Below are 25,036 nucleotides of genomic sequence, written 5' to 3' on the forward strand. Positions count from 1 at the left end.
GTCTCTAAACTGACCTCTCCGCTTTTCCTTATCCTCCTTGTCGATCGTATCTCAGGAGGGGGCGGGGGGGAAGAAAAGTGCAGGCCTATAATTTGTAAATGCAAACACCATGTGTGCTCCATCCACATGTCCATCATGTGTTTCATGTGTTTGCTATGGTTTGGATGACGACAGTCTAATACCGCACTTAACTTTTATTGGAATCATCTCATGTCATCTTTTATCACATGGATAGGTTCAAGTCATCCCTTCCTGGCTGGCAAAAAAAAAAACCCTTAACCAATTCAGCATTTTAGCTTAGCTCAAGACGCTAGCGCCATTACATTACAATACAAATCTGCATTAACATGCGCAAATGATGTTGTTCTTGGTCTAACCTTGTGTTTGGTGTTGTTTTGAACTAACCAGGATATCCGTCAAGTCCACACAGTCGTCAGTTTGTTCTGTTTGTGGTTTCAATTAGGGCTGGGCGATATATGGAATATACTCGATATATCGCGGGTTTGTCTCTGATGACTATATCGTGATATTCGAGTATAGTTGCGTTTCTCACTCTTTCTTGTCTCTCCTTCTCACAGAGAAATAAAACAAGCGCACCTTCTTACATACGTCACATACTGAGCAGAGGTAGCAGCATGGGTAACGTTAGCTGTGGTGCGAGTGGTAATACAAGAGAAAGAAGGTGCGAATCTGGTAACAAATGAAAGAAGAATTAATTCCCAAGAAAAACAGCAGGGGGTCCATCGTCCGGCGGTGGTTTGGCTTCAAGCGGGAAGATGTCGAACAGACATCAGTAATAATTCAAGTATGCGGCAAAAGCGTTGCTACAAAAAAATAGAATTACTGCTAATGAAAATTGTTTAAAAAAAATAGAAATTGTTTAAAATTGTTTAAAAAAATACAAATTGTTTAAAATTGTTTTAAAAAAATACAAATTGTTTAAAATTGTTTAAAAAAAATTAAAATTGCTTAATTTTTAAATTGTTTAAAATTGTTTAGTTGTTTAAAATTGTTTAAAAAAAATACTAATTGTTTAAAAAAAAAACAAATTGTTTAAAATTGTTTAAAAAAAAATTAAAATTGCTTAATTTTTAAATTGTTTAAAATTGTTTAGTTGTTTAAAATTGTTTAGTTGTTTAAAATTGTTTAAAAAAATACTAATTGTTTAAAATTGCTTAATTTTTAAATTGTTTAAAATTGTTTAGTTGTTTAAAATTGTTTAAAAAAATACTAATTGTTTAAAAAAAATACAAATTGTTTAAAATTGTTTAAAAAAAATTAAAATTGCTTAATTTTTAAATTGTTTAAAATTGTTTAAAGTTGTTTAAAAAAAAAAAAAAAATTAAAATAGTTTAATTTTAAAATTGTTTAAAAATGTTTAAAAAAATATATCGATTAAAATTGCTTAATTTTTAAATTGTTTAAAATTGTTTAGTTGTTTAAAATTGTTTAAAAAAATACTAATTGTTTAAAATTGTTTAAAAAAAATACAAATTGTTTAAAAAAAAATTAAAATTGCTTAATTTTTAAATTGTTTAAAATTGTTTAAAGTTGTTTAAAATAAAAAAAAAAAAATTCAAATAGTTTAATTTTTAAATTGTTTAAAAATGTTTAAAATTGTTTAAAAAAATATATCGCGGGTTTGTCTCTGATGACTATATCGTGATATTCGAGTAGAGTTGCGTTTCTCACTCTTTCTTGTCTCTCCTTCTCACAGAGAAATAAAACAAGCGCACCTTCTTACATACGCCCTCGCTGAGCAGAGGTAGCAGCATGGGTAACGTTAGCTGTGGTGCGAGTGGTAATACGAGAGAAAGAAGGTGCGAATCTGGTAACAAATGAAAGAAGAATTAATTCCCAAGAAAAACAGCAGGGGGTCCATCGTCTGGCGGTGGTTTGGCTTCAAGCGGGAAGATGTCGAACAGACATCAGTAATAATTCAAGTATGCGGCAAAAGCGTTGCTACGAAAAAATAGAATTACTGCTAATTTGTAGCTTTTGAAAAGTCACCCGCTAGAGAATGAGGAGTGCTTGAAACTCCGCATGTCGACATCTCCGTTCGGTGCCACACCCACAAAATGCCCAAGCAACCATTTCCACATCAACACCGTATGAAAAAAATAGTCAACAACAGGAGATGATGTCCGCAGGAACCTACCACATAGCAAAGGACATACATTATTTCATTTCCTATTATGCAGCTCATTTTTATTTGACACTTTTTGAAATATCTTGTGTGACATCATGCACCAAAGTGCACTTTATTTGTTTTGAACTATTGTAGTGGCGTTCTGTACAAAAAGGGCACTTTAATTTAGTGTTGTTTTGATAAGTCATCTTAGTGGCATCATGCACAAAAGTGCACTCATATCTTGTTTTAAACTATTGTAGTGGCGTTCTGTACGAAAAGGGCACTTTAATTTAGTGTTGTTTTGAAATGTCAAAATTGTTTTATTTTAAAATTGTTTAAAAATGTTTGAAATTGTTTAAAATTGTTTAAATTTAAAAAAAAAAGATTTACAATTAATTTAAAAAAATTAAAATTGTTTAATTTTAACATTGTTTAAAATTGTTAAAAAGTTGTTTAAAATTGTTTAAAAAAAATTGAAATTGTTTAAAATTGTTTAAAAAAATATAAATTGTTTAAAATTGTTTAAAAAAATACAAATTGTTCAAAATTGTTTAAAAAAAATTAAAATTGCTTAATTTTTAAATTGTTTAAAATTGTTTAAAGTTGTTTAAAATTGTTTAAAAAAATTAAAATAGTTTAATTTTAAAATTGTTTAAAATTGTTTAAAAAATAAAAATGGTTTCAAATTGTTTCAAATTGTTTAAAAAAAATAAAAATTATTTAAAACAAATAGAAATTGTTTCAAATTGTTTAAAATTGTTTCAAATTGTTTAAAAACAAAAATTGCTTAATTTTAAAATTGTTTAAAATTGTTTACATCATGCACTAAAGTGCACTATTTGTTTTAAACTATTGTAGTGGCGTTCTGTACAAAAAGTGCACTTTAATTTAGTGTTGTTTTGATATGACATCTTAGTGACATCATGCACAAAAGTGCACTTTATTTGTTTTAAACTATTGGAGTGGCGTTCTGTACAAAAAGTGCACTTTAATTTAGTGTTGTTTTGATATGACATCTTAGTGACATCATGCACAAAAGTGCACTTTATTTGTTTTAAACTATTGGAGTGGCGTTCTGTACAAAAAGTGCACTTTAATTTAGTGTTGTTTTGATATGACATCTTAGTGACATCATGCACAAAAGTGCACTTTATTTGTTTTAAACTATTGTAGTGGTGTTCTGTACAAAAAGTGCACTTTAATTTAGTGTTGTTTTGAAATGTCAAAATTGTTTTATTTTAAAATTGTTTAAAAATGTTTGAAATTGTTTAAAATTGTTTACATTTTTTCAAAAAGATTTACAATTAATTGAAAAAAATTAAAATTGTTTAATTTTAACATTGTTTAAAATTGTTTAAAAAAATTTAAATTGTTTAAAAAAAAAGAAATTGTTTAAAATTGTTTAAAAAAATACAAATTGTTTAAAATTGTTTAAAAAAAATACAAATTGTTTAAAATTGTTTAAAAAAAATTAAAATTGCTTAATTTTTAAATTGTTTAAAATTGTTTAGTTGTTTAAAATTGTTTAAAAAAATACTAATTGTTTAAAATTGTTTAAAAAAAATACAAATTGTTTAAAATTGTTTAAATTTTTTTTAAATTGCTTAATTTTTAAATTGTTTAAAATCGTTTAAGTTGTTTAAAATAAAGAAAAAAATTCAAATAGTTTAATTTTAAAATTGTTTAAAAATGTTTAAAATTGTTTAAAAAAATTAAAATTGTTTAAAATTGGTTGAAAAAAATAAAAATGGTTTAAAAAAAAATAGAAATTGTTTAAAATTGTCTAAAATTGTTTAAAATGGTTTAAAAACAAATAAAAATTGCTTAATTTTAAAATTGTTTACATCATGCACAAAAGTGCACTTTATTTGTTTTAAACTATTGTAGTGGCGTTCTGTACAAAAAGTGCACTTTAATTTAGTGTTGTTTTGATATGACATCTTAGTGACATCATGCACAAAAGTGCACTTTATTTGTTTTAAACTATTGTAGTGGCGTTCTGTGCAAAAAGTGCACTTTAATTTAGTGTTTTGATGTCATCTTAGTGACATCATGCGCAAAAGTGCAATAATAGCTTGTTTTAAAATCTTGCACTTTGTGTTTTGGAAATGACATGAATGTTTGTGCCACTGCTTAATAACTGTTTAATAAATACACTTTTAGTTGTGATTTCCCTCTCTGCATGAAAGTTTAAAAGTAGCATATATTAATGCAGACTGAAGAAGAATGTTTTAATGTAGACACATAGAATCATCATACTGCTGTGATTATATGCATCAAGTGTTCATTCAAGGCTAAGGCAAAATATCCACATATATATGGTGTATCGTGACATGGCCTGAAAATATCGAGATATTAATAAAATATGGTATAAAATGGTCTTTGGTGACTCTCATGCCTTCGAAGGAATTCGAACCCCAGCTGCTTTCCGATGACGTGTATATTTTGCGCTTTTATGATCAATTGATGTATAGCAGCACATGGTGAGAGTATTCCTTGTCTTTTCTCGACTGGTAAATATTAGAGCGTGTGATCACAGAGCATATTTGAAGGAGAAATGACTTCTCAAAAACGGAGGCGAAAGCCGCGGTCTGGGTGAGTGAAGTCATAGCCCTCTTACCTTCTTAAGAGAGTCGGACAGTTTGATGGATTGTCTTCTCCGGCTTTTCATGTGCAAAAAGATGAAATAATGCGGCGGTTGTGAGGTTTTGCTATTCTTGACACTTTTCGAGGGGCTGCTGCAATTAGCGTCCTCGCCCGTCACACTGACTGTATAATTGGGGCCGCCATATGTCTTGAGAAACACTTGAGAGTTCTATAGAAAGGAGACACGTTCCAAAACTACACTGATAGTTTTTCTTTTTGAACGTCTACTTCGGCGAGTGGAGAAAAAAAAAATCGTTCCACCATCGTGAATGACTCCAAACTTGGCTGGAAAAAATATTTTCAGGAGTTGGTTCTGGCCCCTTAGATCCATTGAAAGGAACTTTGAACACCATCCATCATCCATCTTCTTCCGCTTATCCGAGGTCGGGTCGCGGGGGCAGCAGCCTAAGCAGGGAAGCCCAGACTTCCCTCTCCCCAGCCACTTCGTCCAGCTCTTCCTGTGGGACCCTGAGGCGTTCCCAGGCCAGCCGGGAGACATAGTCTTCCCAAAGTGTCCTGGGTCTTCCTACCGGTCCGACGTGCCCTAAACACCTCCCTAGGGAGGCGTTCGGGTGGCATCCTGACCAGATGCCTGAACCACCTCATCTGGCTCCTCTCCATGTGGAGGAGCAGCGGCTTTACTTTGAGCTCCCCCCGGATGGTTGAGCTTCTCACCCTATCTCTAAGGGAGAGCCCCGCCACCCGGCGCAGGAAACTCATTTGGGCCGCTTGTACCCGTGATCTTGTCCTTTCGGTCATAACCCAAAGCTCATGACCATAGGTGAGGATGGGAACGTAGATCGACCGGTAAATTGAGAGCTTTGCCTTCCGGCTCAGCTCCTTCTTCACCACAACGGATCGATACAGCGTCCGCATTACTGAAGACGCCGCACCGATCCGACTGTCGATCTCACCATCCACTCTTCCCTCACTCGTGAACAAGACTCCGAGGTACTTGAACTCCTCCACTTGGGGCAAGATCTCCTCCCCAACCCGGAGATGGCACTCCACCCTTTTCCGGGCGAGAACCATGGACTCGGACTTGGAGGTGCTGATTCTCATCCCAGTCGCTTCACACTCGGCTGCGAACCGATCCAGCGAGAGCTGAAGATCCTGGCCAGATGAAGCCATCAGGACCACATCATCTGCAAAAAGCAGAGACCTAATCCTGCAGCCACCAAACCGGATCCCCTCAACGCCTTGACTGCGCCTAGAAATTCTGTCCATAAAAGTTATGAACAGAATCGGTGACAAAGGGCAGCCTTAATAATAACTGGGATTTATATAGCGCTTTTCTAAGTACCCAAAGTCGCTTTACATGTAGAACCCATCATTCGTTCACACCTGGTGGTGGTAAGCTACTTTCATAGCCACAGCTGCCCTGGGGTAGACTGACGGAAGCGTGGCTGCAATTTGCGCCAACGGCCCCTCCGACCACCACCTGTCATTCATCATTCAATTCACCGGTGTGAGTGGCACCGGGGGCAAAGGGTGAAGTGTCCCGCCCAAGGACACAACGGCAGCGATTTTTGGATGGTAAGAGGCGTGGAGTGAACCTGCAACCCTCAGGTTTCTGGCACGGTTGCTCTACCCACTACGCCATGCCGCCCCTATAGCCTTGGCGGAGTCCAACCCTCACTGGAAACGTGTCCGACTTACTGCCGGCAATGCGGACCAAGCTCTGGCACTGAGCATACAGGGAGCGAACTGCCACGATCAGGCAGTCCAATACCCCATACTCTCTGAGCACTCCCCACAGGACTTCCCAAGGGACACGGTCGAATGCCTTCTCCAAGTCCACAAAGCACATGTAGACTGGTTGGGCAAACTCCCATGCACCCTCAAGGACCCTGCCGAGAGTATAGAGCTGGTCCACAGTTCCACGACCAGGACGGAAACCACACTGTTCCTCCTGAATCCGAGGTTCGACTATCCGGCGTAGCCTCCTCTCCAGTACACCCGAATAGAACTTACCGGGAAGGCTGAGGAGTGTGATTCCACGATAGTTAGAACACACCCTCCGGTTCCCCTTCTTAAAGAGAGGAACCACCACCCCGGTCTGCCAATCCAGAGGTACCGCCCCCGATGTCCACGCGATGCTGCAGAGTCTTGTCAACCAAGACAGCCCCACAGCATCCAGAGCCTTAAGGAACTCCAACACATTTTGGACAATTCCATCCTCCCAACTTTGTGGGAACAGTTTGGAGCGGGCCCCGTCCTCTTCCAACATGACTGTGCACCAGTGCACAAAGCAAGGTCCATAAAGACATGGATGACAAAGGCTGGCTTGCACAGAGTCCTGACCTGAACCCGATAGAACTCCTTCGGGATGAATTAGAACGGAGCCTTCAGTGTGTGACCTCACCAATGCGCTTTTGGAAGAATGGTGGACAATTCCTATTAACACACTCCGCAACCTTGTGGACAGCCTTCCCAGAAGAGTTGAAGCTGTAATAGCTGCAAAAGGTGTCATATTGAACCCTATGGGTTAGGAATGGGATGGCACTTCAAGTTCATATGTGAGTCAAGGCAGGTGGCCAAATACTTTTGGCAATATAGTGTATATCCGATTTATATCCACATACGAAAGTGCACTGCTCACATTGACATTAAAAATAACGATACAGGCAAAAAAAACGGGAAATGACCTGCAGTGTGAACTGGGGATGTCCCGATCCGATATTTGGATCGGATCGGCCGCCGATATTTGCAAAAAAATGCATATCGGCAAGGCATGGGAAAATGCCGATCCAGATCCAGTTACAAAAAAAAACTCTGCTCCGTGTTTTCCAAAGCACCGATTTAAATAATACATTCCACTTTTCTGCTGCTCCCTATAATTTCCATTCCGCATTTTCCAGCACACCTTCAACACATCCACAGGTCTGTGGATTCTAACGCAGTTGCTTTTAGCTGCTGGCATTACACGACAGGCTCTTCTCACTCTTTCCTGTGTCTCCCTCTTACAGACAGAAAGTGCACCTTCTTACACACATCACATACTGTCACGTCATACGTCACATACGTATACGTCCTCCCTGAGCAGAGAGGTAGCAGCATGGCTAACGTTAGCTGTGATGCTAGTGCAGCCGTGCGAGCAACGCTCCCTCTAAGGTGCTCGCCTGTGCAATTGCGCACTGTTTAAGCGTCCTCTGCGCATAGCAAATCTATGCCACGCACAAAATCAAATAAAAAAAATAAGCGCATAACAATTTTCGACACACGGACACGACAGAGAAAACAGTTTTCGTCATCACCGTTCAAATATTATAACGTCTGTCGAGACGCTTATCTCCGTTCGGTGCCACACGTCCACACCATCAAAATGCCGAGGCAAAAATTTCCACATCAACACCGTATGAAAAAATTTGTGATTTTTTTTAGTTGTGATTTCCTTCTCTGCATGAAAGTTTAAAAGTAGCATATATTAATGCAGTATGAAGAAGAATGTTTTAATGTACCGTATTTTCCGCACCATAAGGCGCCCTGGGTTATAAGCCGCGCCTTCAATGAACGGCATATTTCAAAACTTTGTCCACCTATAAGCCGCCCCGTGTTGTAAGCCGCATCTAACTGCGCTAAAGGAATGTCAAAAAAACAGTCAGATAGGTCAGTCAAACTTTAATAATATATTAAAAACCAGCGTTCTAACAACTCTGTTCACTCCCAAAATGTACGCAAATGTGCAATCACAAACATACGTATATCAACATGGACGGAGCTGCGTGAAAAAAGCCACCCGGCCTCTTCGCGTAAACTTAAACTTACCTTAACCACTCGCTCATCTTTTCTTCATCCATCCCTTCGAGTTAGCTTTTATGATGACGCCGGCTGGAAAGGTCTCTTTTGGCAAGGTCTTCCTTTTGAATATCACCATGGGTGGAAGTTTCTGGCCATTAGCATGGCAAGCTAGAACCACAGTGAAGGATGACTTCTCATTCCCTGTGGTGCGAATATTCACCGTACGTGCTCCCGTTGTATCCACAGTGCGGTTCACAGGAATATCAGTTGCTGTGAAATAGTAATCCGTGTGCGGATGGAGAGATTGCGTCTTTTCATGAACCGGATCCCTGTCGCTTAGTAGGAGCCATTTTGTGGTCTTTACAGATGTAAACACACAAAGGAAATGAAACGTCCGGTGATATCCGCGCGCTTTTTCTTCTTCTACGCGGGCGGGTGGTTGCTTACAGTAGAAGAAGAAGCGCTTCCTGTTGTATGGGGGCGGGTGCTTACCTTGGCGGTTGCTTGCGTAGAAGAAGAAGCGCTTCCTGTTCTACCGGGAAAAAAGATGGCGGCTGTTTACCGAAGTTGCGAGACCGAAACTTTATGAAAATTAATCTTAATATTTATCCATATATAAAGCGCACCGGGTTATAAGGCGCACTGTCAGCTTTTGAGAAAATTTGTGGTTTTTAGGTGCGCTTTATAGTGCGGAAAATACGGTAGACATGCAAGCCTTGAAAGAACATTTTGAAAATCAAGACCACATTTCCTGCAAATGGGTGCATTTCTACCCTATATTTTAACTTTAGATTTATTCTCATATCAAACTCTTTTGGCTGTCTTTTTGACACTTACCCTCCACACCCTGGATTATAAATAATGTAAATAATTCAATGTGATTATCTTGTGTGATGACTGTATTATGATGATAGCCTAACCAATCTGGCGCCCTAGGCAAGATTTTAGGTGGCGCCCCCCCACATCGGCAGTGAAGTGTATATACTCACGAGAACCCGAATAGCTTTGTCTTTGACCTTTTTTTTTTTACTTACAACTATACCTAATATATAAAGGGGTGGAAAAGTGACTATTACCTGCAGGGCAAACATTAGCTAACCAGAAGGCAATAACAATGTAAACAAAAAACACCTGCTTAAAAGATCTAATACAAACATTTATATGCACGTACAACACTTAGAACTTTTAGCATATCAGTATGTGGAATTAAATGATGGAATGGATTAAGTAAAGAAGTTAAAAATTGTACTGATATGATCCAGTTTAAGAGGTTGTTCAAAATAATAGTGCTTACAGAGTACAAAGAAGAAGAATGATGAGAAATACTTTCAACCTGATTGAAAATAAGATATTCTTCATCTCAGTATGTTAATAATGACTGAATTAATTAATTAATTAATTACATATTACAAAACTGTTGTATACTAATTCATAGATGTTATTTTATTATATAAAAATGTCAGTAAATGATTCTATATATTTGTAAACGCTTTGAAGTGGGAAAGGGTAATGTTGTAACAAATAATATTTCTATTAAATAGGCTTTACTTTGCATTTTAATTAACGTGGGATTATTTTTTGTATTTAGAAATAATAGTACCAACCTTTTTTTTTTCTTTTTTTTTTTCTCCAACATTTGTGGCACTGGCGTGGCGCCCCCTGATGGACGGCGCCCTTAGCATTTGCCTATACGGCCTATGCCACGGGCCGGCTATGATGATAGTATATATCTGATAGTATATATCTGTATCATGAATCAATTTAAGTGGACCCCGACTTAAACAAGTGTGAAAAACTTATTGGGGTGTTACCATTTAGTGGTCAATTGTACGGAATATGTACTTCACTGTGCAACCTACTAATAAAAGTCTCAATCAATCAATCAAAACACATAGAATCATCATACTGCTGTGATTATATGCATCAAGTGTTTATTCAAGGCTAAGACAAAATATCGAGATATATATCGTGTATCGCAATATGGCCTTAAAATATCCTTCCTTCCTTAGTCCTCTTGCACTTCAGGGCGCGTAGAGCCGACCATAGCAACCAGGTCTCTCCATCTGGGTCTGTTGTGGGCAAGGTGTTGAGCTTGTGCCATAGTCACATTGTAGGCCTTAAGGTCCTGGGCTAATACATCCAGCCAGCGAGTCCTGGGGGCGCCTCTAGGGCGTCTCCAGCCAGCTCCAGGATTTTGCGCGTGGGGTGATCCCCCGGCAGGCGGATGACATGGCCGTACCAGCGCACTCGTCGCATTGCTGCGGGGCGAGAGGCTGGGAGCTGTTGGGTTAGCTCTCTTAGGCTCTTGTTGGTGACATGCTGGCTCCACGTGATGCCTTCTATCCTCCTGAGGGCTCTGGAATCAAAGCCATCTAGCCTGGCCGCCAGGATGTTATTCAGCGGCCATGTTTCCGAGCCGTACAGAAGGACAGAGATGACAGAGGAATTGTAGACCCTCAACTTGGTGTCCCGAGATATGTGCCGGTGTCGCCACAACGGTCTCCACAGGGACTGCATGACGGAGGCTGCAAGGGCGCGACGGCGGTCCACCTCTCGTTTGAAGTCGCCGGTGTTGGTGACTGTCGAGCCGAGGTATCTGACGGTAGGGACAAAGTGGACAGGGGTATCCTCAAATAAGAAGGGTGGTGGGTCTGGTTCATCGCCGATATGCATGAGTTCGGTTTTGGACCAGCTGATTTTCAGGCCGAGCTGTTTGGTCTCCTCATCAAACACAACCGAGGTCCTCCCTGAGCTGGTCAGCGGTCTCACTGAACAGGGTGGTGTCATCGGCGTATTCGAGGTCCTTTAGGGTGTAGTTTCCAAGTGACACCCCGGGGACTCGCACACAGACTCTGGACATCAGGTGGTCGATGACACAGTTAAATAGTTCTGGTGCGGCAACACAGCCTTGCCTGACCCCGCTGTTGATGGGGAACCACTCAGAGTCTTTACAGTTCACACGCACACAGCTTTCTGCACCCTGATACAACTGCTGAAAGAGTGTGGTGATTTTAGTTGGGACTCCGAGGGACTTCAGGATGTTCCAAAGGGACCAGTGGTCCACAGTGTCGAAGGCAGCCTTAAGGTCAATGAAGGCAATGTAGAGGTGCCGGTCCTTTCTGAACTCCCGGGCCTTTTCTATTAAGAGCCGGATGGCAGAGATGTGATCCGTGGTGGAACGATTGGGCATGAAGCCGGCCTGTTCTTGGCGGCGTCTGCTTCTGGTTGCAGGTAGAGCTCGGGTGAGTAATATGCGGGTAAAGAGTTTACCGGGGATGGAGAGGAGTGTGATCCCTCTATGGTTGCTGCAGGTCAGCTGGTCTCCCTTATGCTTCCAAAATGGTAGTATAATGCCCCGCCTCCAGTCATCAGGCAGCGACTCAGAGACCCACACATGGTTGATGATCTTAAAATATCGCAATATTAAAAAAAGGCCATATCACCCAGCCCTAGTTTCAATGATGCCATTTCTGTTTGTCATGTATAATTTTGTCTATTTTGTGTTTATCCTTGAATAAACAGGTCAGTTTCTTGTTACCAAACATTGTGTATTATTCAAACTCACCTAATTCAGCTGGCTAGTTGTTATCAAGAGTACTAAAACCCTTTTCAACATGATTCTGACAACTAAGCAGGCTAAATAACTTTAAACTTTAATACATGCCCGGATAGGTCATTATCGGTATCGGTCAGTATCGGATCGCAAGTGCAAAAACAATATCGGTATCGGATCGGAAGTGCAAAAACCTGGATCGGGTCATCCCTAGTGTGAACAAGGCCTATGTGGGCACGTTCACCTTTTCTTTTTGGCCCTTTCCTTTAATTTGTATCCTGTTTCTAGTCTTTGTGCTGAACTTAAGCTAATCACATATCTTAAAAACATACTTGGTGCTTTCACTGCCACTGTAATAAACAGAAACATTAGCATATTTTGGAATAAAACAAGATCAAGTGAACATATGCGTTCCAAAGTTGCAGTTGCACTTCTGTGGGCCGTGGTCAGTGACTTCATCTCATACCGACTGGCCGTCTTTTTCTATTTTTTTTATTTAGTTGGCTCGTGTCATCTGCCTATTTCAGGATGCATAAAACTGATTTTGGTCTGGAACAGTTTATTAGCGGGAAGTCTACAATTACATTTTTTTTCTTTTTCTGGGTAAACATGAACCACTTTGTGCTTGGACATCTTTAGTCTAACTTTGCTGGATGCTTTGTTGAGACAAATATTCAGTTAAGTTCAGTAGTTTGGGATATGGCATGCGTTGAATGTGCGGACTTAAAACTGTACACCAGGGGTGCCCAATTTATTTCCGGACAGAAACATCATATGATGTGGGGTAGGGATGTCCCGATCCAGGTTTTTGCACTTCCGATCCGATACCGATATTGTTTTTGCACTTGCGATCCGATACCGATACTGACCGATACTGGCCTATCCGAGCATGTATTAAAGTTGAAAGTTATTTAGCCTACTTAGTTGTCAGAATCATGTTGAAAAGGGTTTTAGTACTCTTGAGAACAACTAGCCAGCTGAATTAGGGGAGTTTGAATAATACACAATGGTTGGTAACAAGAAACTGACCTGTTTATTCAAGGATAAACACAAAATAGACAAAATTATACATGACAAACAGAAATGGCATCATTGAAACTAGGGCTGGGCGATATGGCCTTTTTTTAATATTGCCATATTTTAAGGCCATATTGCGATACACAATATACAGGTAAAAGCCAGTAAATTAGAATATTTTGAAAAACTTGATTTATTTCAGTAATTGCATTCAAAAGGTGTAACTTGTACATTATATTTATTCATTGCACACAGACTGATGCATTCAAATGTTTATTTCATTTAATTTTGATGATTTGAAGTGGCAACAAATGAAAATCCAAAATTCCGTGTGTCACAAAATTAGAATATTACTTAAGGCTAATACAAAAAAGGGATTTTTAGAAATGTTGGCCAACTGAAAAGTATGAAAATGAAAAATATGAGCATGTACAATACTCAATACTTGGTTGGAGCTCCTTTTGCCTCAATTACTGCGTTAATGCGGCGTGGCATGGAGTCGATGAGTTTCTGGCACTGCTCAGGTGTTATGAGAGCCCAGGTTGCTCTGATAGTGGCCTTCAACTCTTCTGCGTTTTTGGGTCTGGCATTCTGCATCTTCCTTTTCACAATACCCCACAGATTTTCTATGGGGCTAAGGTCAGGGGAGTTGGCGGGCCAATTTAGAACAGAAATACCATGGTCCGTAAACCAGGCACGGGTAGATTTTGCGCCAAGTCCTGTTGGAACTTGAAATCTCCATCTCCATAGAGCAGGTCAGCAGCAGGAAGCATGAAGTGCTCTAAAACTTGCTGGTAGACGGCTGCGTTGACCCTGGATCTCAGGAAACAGAGTGGACCGACACCAGCTGGACTGCTGCTGAGTGGTCCAAAGTCATGTTTTCTGACGAAAGCAAATTTTGCATTTCCTTTGGAAATCGAGGTCCCAGAGTCTGGAGGAAGACAGGAGAGGCACAGGATCCACGTTGCCTGAAGTCTAGTGTAAAGTTTCCACCATCAGTGATGGTTTGGGGTGCCATGTCATCTGGACAGATCAGCTTTCAGGAAAAGAGCGCGGATGAGGGTATGTCTACAGAATATATTAATTGATGAAAACTGGGCTGTCTGCACTCTCAAAGTGCATGTTGTTGCCAAATGTATTTCATATGCTGTAAACCTAGTTCATAGTTGTTAGTTTCCTTTAATGCCAAACAAACACATACCAATCGTTGGTTAGAAGGCGATCGCCGAATTCGTCCTCGCTTTCTCCCGTGTCGCTCGTTTTCGTCGGTTTCGCTTGCATACGGTTCAAACCGATACGGCTCAATAGCTTCAGTTTCTTCTTCAATTTCGTTTCCGCTACCTGCCTCCACACTACAACCATCCGTTTCAATACATGCGTAATCTGTTGAATCGCTTAAGCCGCTGAAATCCGAGTCTGAATCCGAGCTAATGTCGCTATAGCTTGCTGTTCTATGCGCCATGTTTGTTTGTGTCGGCATCACTATGTGACGTCACAGGAAAATGGACGGGTGTATATAACGATGGTTAAAATCAGGCACTTTGAAGCTTTTTTTTAGGGATATTGCGTGATGGGTACAATTTTGAAAAAAGCTTCGAAAAATAAAATAAGCCACTGGGAACTGATTTTTAATGGTTTTAACCCTTCTGAAATTGTGATAATGTTCCCCTTTAAGAGAAAGCCATTGCAGCTATTTGGGATACAACACTTCTCAGACGGCAAGAGAACTTTCCAATGTCCGGGTCAGCTGTGATTCTACTTAGCGTTCTACTTAGCTGGGAACTGATTTTTAATGGTTTTAAGCCTTCTGAAATTGTGATAATGTTCCCCTTTAAGAGAAAGCCATTGCAGCTATTTGGGATACAACACTTCTCAGACGTCAAGAGAACTTTCCAATGTCCGGGTCAGCTGTGATTCTACTTAGCGTTCTACTTAGCTGGGAACTGATTTTTAATGGTTTTAAGCCTTCTGAAATTGTGATAATGTTCCCCTTTAAGAGAAAGCCATTGCAGCTATTTGGGATACAACACTTCTCAGACGGCAAGAGAACTTTCCAATGTCCGGGTCAGCTGTGATTCTACTTAGCGTTCTACTTAGCTGGGAACTGATTTTTCATGGTTTTAAGCCTTCTGAAATTGTGATAATGTTCCCCTTTAAGAGAAAGCCATTGCAGCTATTTGGGATACAACACTTCTCAGACGGCAAGAGAACTTTCCAATGGCCGGGTCAGCTGTGATTCTACTTAGCGTTCTACTTAGCTGGGAACTGATTTTTAATGGTTTTAACCCTTCTGAAATTGTGATAATGTTCCCCTTTAAGAGAAAGCCATTGCAGCTATTTGGGATACAACACTTCTCAGACGGCAAGAGAACTTTCCAATGTCCGGGTCAGCTGTGATTCTACTTAGCGTTCGACTTAGCTGGGAACTGATTTTTAATGGTTTTAAGCCTTCTGAAATTGTGATAATGTTCCCCTTTAAGAGAAAGCCATTGCAGCTATTTGGGATACAACACTTCTCAGACGGCAAGAGAACTTTCCAATGTCCGGGTCAGCTGTGATTCTACTTAGCGTTCTACTTAGCTGGGAACTGATTTTTAATGGTTTTAAGCCTTCTGAAATTGTGATAATGTTCCCCTTTAAGAGAAAGCCATTGCAGCTATTTGGGATACAACACTTCTCAGACGGCAAGAGAACTTTCCAATGTCCGGGTCAGCTGTGATTCTACTTAGCGTTCTACTTAGCTGGGAACTGATTTTTAATGGTTTTAAGCCTTCTGAAATTGTGATAATGTTCCCCTTTAAGAGAAAGCCATTGCAGCTATTTGGGATACAACACTTCTCAGACGGCAAGAGAACTTTCCAATGTCCGGGTCAGCTGTGATTCTACTTAGCGTTCTACTTAGCTGGGAACTGATTTTTAATGGTTTTAAGCCTTCTGAAATTGTGATAATGTTCCCCTTTAAGAGAAAGCCATTGCAGCTATTTGGGATACAACACTTCTCAGACGGCAAGAGAACTTTCCAATGTCCGGGTCAGCTGTGATTCTACTTAGCGTTCTACTTAGCTGGGAACTGATTTTTAATGGTTTTAACCCATCTGAAATTGTGATAATGTTCCCCTTTAAGAGAAAGCCATTGCAGCTATTTGGGATACAACACTTCTCAGACGGCAAGAGAACTTTCCAATGTCCGGGTCAGCTGTGATTCTACTTAGCGTTCGACTTAGCTGGGAACTGATTTTTAATGGTTTTAAGCCTTCTGAAATTGTGATAATGTTCCCCTTTAAGAGAAAGCCATTGCAGCTATTTGGGATACAACACTTCTCAGACGGCAAGAGAACTTTCCAATGTCCGGGTCAGCTGTGATTCTACTTAGCGTTCTACTTAGCTGGGAACTGATTTTTAATGGTTTTAAGCCTTCTGAAATTGTGATAATGTTCCCCTTTAAGAGAAAGCCATTGCAGCTATTTGGGATACAACACTTCTCAGACGGCAAGAGAACTTTCCAATGTCCGGGTCAGCTGTGATTCTACTTAGCGTTCTACTTAGCTGGGAACTGATTTTTAATGGTTTTAACCCTTCTGAAATTGTGATAATGTTCCCCTTTAAGAGAAAGCCATTGCAGCTATTTGGGATACAACACTTCTCAGACGGCAAGAGAACTTTCCAATGTCCGGGTCAGCTGTGATTCTACTTAGCGTTCTACTTAGCTGGGAACTGATTTTTAATGGTTTTAAGCCTTCTGAAATTGTGATAATGTTCCCCTTTAAGAGAAAGCCATTGCAGCTATTTGGGATACAACACTTCTCAGACGGCAAGAGAACTTTCCAATGTCCGGGTCAGCTGTGATTCTACTTAGCGTTCTACTTAGCTGGGAACTGATTTTTAATGGTTTTAAGCCTTCTGAAATTGTGATAATGTTCCCCTTTAAGAGAAAGCCATTGCAGCTATTTGGGATACAACACTTCTCAGACGGCAAGAGAACTTTCCAATGTCCGGGTCAGCTGTGATTCTACTTAGCGTTCTACTTAGCTGGGAACTGATTTTTAATGGTTTTAACCCTTCTGAAATTGTGATAATGTTCCCCTTTAAGAGAAAGCCATTGCAGCTATTTGGGATACAACACTTCTCAGACGGCAAGAGAACTTTCCAATGTCCGGGTCAGCTGTGATTCTACTTAGCGTTCTACTTAGCTGGGAACTGATTTTTCATGGTTTTAAGCCTTCTGAAATTGTGATAATGTTCCCCTTTAAGAGAAAGCCATTGCAGCTATTTGGGATACAACACTTCTCAGACGGCAAGAGAACTTTCCAATGTCCGGGTCAGCTGTGATTCTACTTAGCGTTCTACTTAGCTGGGAACTGATTTTTCATGGTTTTAAGCCTTCTGAAATTGTGATAATGTTCCCCTTTAAGAGAAAGCCATTGCAGCTATTTGGGATACAACACTTCTCAGACGGCAAGAGAACTTTCCAATGTCCGGGTCAGCTGTGATTCTACTTAGCGTTCTACTTAGCTGGGAACTGATTTTTAATGGTTTTAACCCATCTGAAATTGTGATAATGTTCCCCTTTAAGAGAAAGCCATTGCAGCTATTTGGGATACAACACTTCTCAGACGGCAAGAGAACTTTCCAATGTCCGGGTCAGCTGTGATTCTACTTAGCGTTCGACTTAGCTGGGAACTGATTTTTAATGGTTTTAAGCCTTCTGAAATTGTGATAATGTTCCCCTTTAAGAGAAAGCCATTGCAGCTATTTGGGATACAACACTTCTCAGACGGCAAGAGAACTTTCCAATGTCCGGGTCAGCTGTGATTCTACTTAGCGTTCTACTTAGCTGGGAACTGATTTTTAATGGTTTTAAGCCTTCTGAAATTGTGATAATGTTCCCCTTTAAGAGAAAGCCATTGCAGCTATTTGGGATACAACACTTCTCAGACGGCAAGAGAACTTTCCAATGTCCGGGTCAGCTGTGATTCTACTTAGCGTTCTACTTAGCTGGGAACTGATTTTTAATGGTTTTAAGCCTTCTGAAATTGTGATAATGTTCCCCTTTAAGAGAAAGCCATTGCAGCTATTTGGGATACAACACTTCTCAGACGGCAAGAGAACTTTCCAATGTCCGGGTCAGCTGTGATTCTACTTAGCGTTCTACTTAGCTGGGAACTGATTTTTAATGGTTTTAAGCCTTCTGAAATTGTGATAATGTTCCCCTTTAAGAGAAAGCCATTGCAGCTATTTGGGATACAACACTTCTCAGACGGCAAGAGAACTTTCCAATGTCCGGGTCAGCTGTGATTCTACTTAGCGTTCTACTTAGCTGGGAACTGATTTTTAATGGTTTTAACCCTTCTGAAATTGTGATAATGTTCCCCTTTAAGAGAAAGCCATTGCAGCTATTTGGGATACAACACTTCTCAGACGGCAAGAGAACTTTCCAATGTCCGGGTCAGCTGTGATTCTACTTAGCGTTCTACTTAGCTGGGAACTGATTTTTCATGGTTTTAAGCCTTCTGAAATTGTGATAATGTTCCCCTTTAAGAGAAAGCCATTGCAGCTATTTGGGATACAACACTTCTCAGACGGCAAGAGAACTTTCCAATGTCCGGGTCAGCTGTGATTCTACTTAGCGTTCTACTTAGCTGGGAACTGATTTTTCATGGTTTTAAGCCTTCTGAAATTGTGATAATGTTCCCCTTTAAGAGAAAGCCATTGCAGCTATTTGGGATACAACACTTCTCAGACGGCAAGAGAACTTTCCAATGTCCGGGTCAGCTGTGATTCTACTTAGCGTTCTACTTAGCTGGGAACTGATTTTTAATGGTTTTAAGCCTTCTGAAATTGTGATAATGTTCCCCTTTAAGAGAAAGCCATTGCAGCTATTTGGGATACAACACTTCTCAGACGACAAGAGAACTTTCCAATGTCCGGGTCAGCTGTGATTCTACTTAGCTGGGAACTGATTTTTAATGGTTTTAAGCCTTCTGAAATTGTGATAATGTTCCCCTTTAAGGTCACGCCCAGGACATAGGCTTGAGTAACAAGTTAGCTGCCTTTGGTTGCCATAAAGATGTGCTGCGCTCTTTCCAGCAGCGGCTCACCAGGACAAAGTAAAACAAAACAAAAACCCAACATGCCGCGAAGTCTCAGGTCTCGTTTTCATCCAGGACTGATCTTATCGCACGAGCAGGGGAAATTGGCCGTGATGATTTCCAAAACTTGGAAGAAAAAAAACATTTCCAAATCGTCCGTTTGACCTGCCCACAACCTACACCCTTCCTGTGAACCACGGCCTTGTGTGTATACCGCTCAGGATCTACCGGCCTGAGAGATCAAATAAACTATTGCTTTTTGGCCTTAAAACCAGAAGTCCTGTTTAAAGTTGGCGGGTCTCCAACTTTTGTCCACGCGTATTAGTTATTTCCCCCCCCACCATCGATTGAGGGCTCATCTCCAGACCCGAGTCAGAAACCATTCCAATGATAAGTCACCTTTTGCTGTTATTTAAGCCAAGCTCCGGATTTAAGACTTCCTCTTTCGCTCTGTGGAATTCTCCGAGCCTTTTCAGAGCTACCTTTTGTGTGATTTATGTGCCTCCGGTGGATTAGGAGTCCTCAAAAGCTATTTAAATCACAATCCTTTGCGTTCCAGGGCAATGCTGGAGGGACAAAAAGCTGCAATGGAAAAAAAGAAAAGAGCCCAAATAAGTAGTCATAAAGCAGCAATATTCAAAGAAGGGCCCATGAATAAAAGTGCAAACCCCTCCATTAGGGGGATGTGCCTGAACTTGACCTGAAAGGAATGTTTTGGATTCACAAGCATCCTGTTCGCCGTTGAATTTGATTCTGTGGACTAAGTGCAAGACTGATGGTGTGCGTGTGCTGCATTAATCCCCTATAAAAGAAGTGGACTTAGATGCCTTTACCTCACCTTTTGTCTTTTGTTCTTTTCAAATCCCCTGTTGCAGCATTGTGCCTATCAACATCCTGGGGGTGTTTATCACATAATCAGTAGATGGTGACGTTATGTTCAATTTATTTCAATCTCACTCGGCTCTTCCCACCCACAGTGTGGACCTCTTTGGCCCAAAGTCCTCCCTGGCAAAGCTCGACTTTGAATAGTGTTTGTATCATTTGCAAGTGAGCATTCATTTCAGTTTGTCCAAGGTGGTCAGGAAGTAGTCTTTGCCATTAAGTTGATCTTGTCTTTTGAGTCGCACAAAGGGGTTTATACTGTATTAGGAGAGCTCAAACAAATCAATTCACCTCAGAATTGCTACTCTTAATTATTTTATTCTAAATGATTCGTAATTTTCAAAATAATTTTTTTTTTTACTATTACTTTACCAAATAATACTTTGCAAGAATCTGTTTCAATCCTGTTGAATCGAGAATTGAAATGGTGATTAAAAAAATTTATGTTTTTATTAGAGATGTCCGATAATATCGGCCGATAAATGCTTTAGACAAAACGATTCATCCATTTTCAAATTTTTATTTTTTTTTACTATTACTTTACCAAATAGTACTTTGCAAGAATCTGTTTCAATCCTGTTGAATCGAGAATTGAAATGGTGATTTAAAAAATGTATGTTTTTATTGGAGATGTCCGATAATATCGGCCTGCCGATATTATCGGCCGATAAATGCTTTAGACAAAATGATTCATCCATTTTCAAAATTATTATTTTTTTTACTATTACTTTACCAAATAATACTTTGCAAGAATCTGTTTCAATCCTGTTGAATCGAGAATTGAAATGGTGATTTAAAAAATGTATGTTTTTATTAGAGATGTCCGATAATATCGGCCTGCCGATATTATCGGCCGATAAATGCTTTAGACAAAATGATTCATCCATATTCAAAATTTTTTTTTTTTTACTATTACTTTACCAAATAATACTTTGCAAGAATCTGTTTCAATCCTGTTGAATCGAGAATTGAAATGGTGATAAAAAAATTATGTTTTTATTAGAGATAATATCGGCCTGCCGATATTATCGGCCGATAAATGCTTTAGACAAAATGATTCATCCATTTTCAAATTTTTTTTTTTTTTTTTACTATTACTTTACCAAATAATACTTTGCAAGAATCTGTTTCAATCCTGTTGAATCGAGAATTGAAATGGTGATTAAAAAAATGTATGTTTTTATTAGAGATGTCCGATAATATAGGCCTGCCGATATTATCGGCCGATAAATGCTTTAGACAAAACGATTAATCCATTTTCAAAATTTTTTTTTTTTACTATTACTTTACCAAATAGTACTTTGCAAGAATCTGTTTCAATCCTGTTGAATCGAGAATTGAAATGGTGATAAAAAAATTATGTTTTTATTAGAGATGTCCGATAATATAGGCCTGCCGATATTATCGGCCGATAAATGCTTTAGACAAAACGATTCATCCATTTTCAAATTTTTTATTTTTTTTTACTATTACTTTACCAAATAATACTTTGCAAGAATCTGTTTCAATCCTGTTGAATCGAGAATTGAAATGGTGATTAAAAAAATGTGTGTTTTTATTAGAGATGTCCGATATTATCGGCCGATAAATGCTTTAGACAAAATGATTCATCCATTTTCAAAATTATTATTTTTTTTACTATTACTTTACCAAATAGTACTTTGCAAGAATCTGTTTCAATCCTGTTGAATCGAGAATTGAAATGCTGATTAAAAAAATGTATGTTTTTATTAGAGATGTCCGATAATATCGGCCTGCCGATATTATCGGCCGATAAATGCTTTAGACAAAATGATTCATCCATTTTCAAATTTTTTTTTTTTTTTTACTATTACTTTACCAAATAGTACTTTGCAAGAATCTGTTTCAATCCTGTTGAATCGAGAATTGAAATGGTGATTAAAAAAATGTATGTTTTTATTGGAGATGTCCGATAATATCGGCAGGCCGATATTATCGGCCGATAAAGGCTTTAGACAAAACGATTCATCCATATTCAAATTTTTTTTTTTTTTTTACTATTACTTTACCAAATAGTACTTTGCAAGAATCTGTTTCAATCCTGTTGAATCGAGAATTGAAATGCTGATTAAAAAAATGTATGTTTTTATTGGAGATGTCCGATAATATCGGCCTGCCGATATTATCGGCCGATAAATGCTTTAGACAAAATGATTCATCCATTTTCAAAATTATTTTTTTTTTTACTATTACTTTACCAAATAGTACTTTGCAAGAATCTGTTTCAATCCTGTTGAATCGAGAATTGAAATGGTGATAAAACAATTATGTTTTTATTAGAGATGTCCGATAATATAGGCCTGCCGATATTATCGCCCGATAAATGCTTTAGACAAAATGATTCATCCATTTTCAAAATTATTATTTTTTTTACTATTACTTTACCAAATAATACTTTGCAAGAATCTGTTTCAATCCTGTTGAATCGAGAATTGAAATGGTGATTTAAAAAATGTATGTTTTTATTAGAGATGTCCGATAATATCGGCCTGCCGATATTATCGGCCGATAAATGCTTTAGACAAAATGATTCATCCATTTTCAATTTTTTTTTTTTTTTTACTATTACTTTACCAAATAGTACTTTGCAAGAATCTGTTTCAATCCTGTTGAATCGAGAATTGAAATGGTGATTAAAAAAATGTATGTTTTTGTTAGAGATGTCCGATAATATCGGCCTGCCGATATTATCGGCCGATAAATGCTTTAGACAAAATGATTCATCCATTTTCAATTTTTTTTTTTTTTTTTACTATTACTTTACCAAATAGTACTTTGCAAGAATCTGTTTCAATCCTGTTGAATCGAGAATTGAAATGGGGATAAAAAATGTATGTTTTTATTAGAGATGCCGATAAATGCTTTAGAATGTAATATCGGAAATGATCGGTATCGGTTTTTTTATTATCGGTATTGGTATCGTTTTTTTTTTTTTTTTTTTAATTAAATCAACATAAAAAACACAAGATACACTTACAATTAGTGCACCAACCTAAAAACCTCCCTCCCCCATTTACTCATTCACACAAAAGGGTTGTTTCTTTCTGTCATGTCTGTGTAATCATGTTTTGTCTTAGTCATGTTTTGTTTAGTTTCTGGCTTTTCACTCCCTTGTCTTGTTTCCATGATTACCCATTAGTTTCACCTGTTCCACGTTTGGACTCATTGTGCACTCTTGTTTATCACCATAGCAACCCATTAGTTTTCACCTGTCATGTCACGCACCTGTTTCACGTTTTGAGTCACGCACCTGTTTTCGTTAATCATGTCTGTAGTATTTAAGTTCAGTGTTTTCAGTTTGTCTTTCTGGTGACATCCCCACATTTATGCTCGACACATTTCTGACTCTTTTTCATGTCCATCGTTCACGCTGCTCCTTTTTTGTCCATGCCAAGTAAGTTTTGTTTATTATTGCCACAGTTAGTGTTTTTTGTTGTTCATAGTTTTTTGCCTTTGTGCAAGTGTTTGGTTTCATAGTTTGTTCTCCGCCATTGTGCGCGCTTTTTGTTCCTTTGAGTGTTATAAATGAATATGTATTCACCTTCACGCCACATCTGGTCCAATTCACTTGCACCTCGGGAGAACAAACCAAGCCAGAGTCCTAGTCTTGACACTTTCTGTTATTAATATTGTGGTTCCTACATTATATATCAATATATATCAATACAGTCTGCAAGGGATACAGTCCGTAAGCACACATGATTGTGCGTGTTGCTGGTCCACTAATAGTACTAACCTTTAACACTTAATTTTTACTAATTTTCATTAATTACTAGTTTCTATGTAACTGTTTTTATATTGTTTTACTTTCATTTTTAGTCAAGAAAATGTTTTTAATTTATTTATCTTATTTTTTTTTTAAAAAAAGGACCTTATTTTTACCATACCTGGTTGTCCAAATTAGGCATAATAATGTGTTAATTCCACGACTGTATATATTGGTATCGGTTGATATCGGTATCGGTAACTAAGGGATTGGTCAATATCGGAATATCGTATATCGGCAAAAAGCCATTATCGGACATCCCTAGTTTTTAAGTCTTTGTTTACACCAGTTACATGTACTGTAGTACCAATCTGAGTACCAATGAATACCGATATCGATAAGAAATATTGATACTGGTATCAATGAAATCCTAATGATTAACATCCTGAGGTTTCGAAAATTGGTACAGGTAGATTTTTTTGTTCGCAGTACTCTGTAGTACAGATGGAATTTGGCCGGAACCCATAAAAGTACCTAATTCTAACTCAACTAACGATTATTTTGATAGTCGATTGGTCAACGATTATCTTAACGATTAGTCAACTAATCAGATAAAAATTCAAGTTATTTTAGGCACGAACAACAAAGATGACTAATTCATTCATAAATATTTATTTACGCTGTAACTGTGCTGCTCATTCAGCTGTTAGAAACATTTAAATGACTAATAAAATGTCAATTTAAAAGAAAGGAAAGGCTAAGTGCTAAAAAAAAAAAAAAAAAATTAACCTTGTTGATGTAATTTAAAAACAGTTAAAATAGCAGCAACAACACAAAATCTGACTAAAAGAAAATAATTTTGTGATGTTTTAAAAGCTGCACACTGATATATTGATTATTGATTAACTCTTGGCAGTTTTAGCACTCAATGTGTAGAATTGTATATTTGATTATTTACATGTTGGCTATTAGGACCGAAATCAACATATGAAATAACAAGTGTGTGTAAGAAATTGAAATGCGTCCCCTTTGGCCAAAATTAATTAAAAAAAATAAATACGCACTGTAATAACTTCAAGTAAATAATGAAGATTAAAAACCAATTAGAAACAAAAAAATTCAACTAAAAAATGTTAAATTACTAAAAGCTTACCTTTTTTTTTATATTTGCATAGTATGTACAGTATATATTATTGATGATTAATGTTGTAAATACAAATCTTTATATATCTAGAAAGGCTGGTCCTAAA

This window comes from Nerophis lumbriciformis, linkage group LG16 (genome assembly GCF_033978685.3).
Source record: "Nerophis lumbriciformis linkage group LG16, RoL_Nlum_v2.1, whole genome shotgun sequence".
In the NCBI taxonomy this organism is placed as follows: Eukaryota; Metazoa; Chordata; class Actinopteri; order Syngnathiformes; family Syngnathidae; genus Nerophis; species Nerophis lumbriciformis.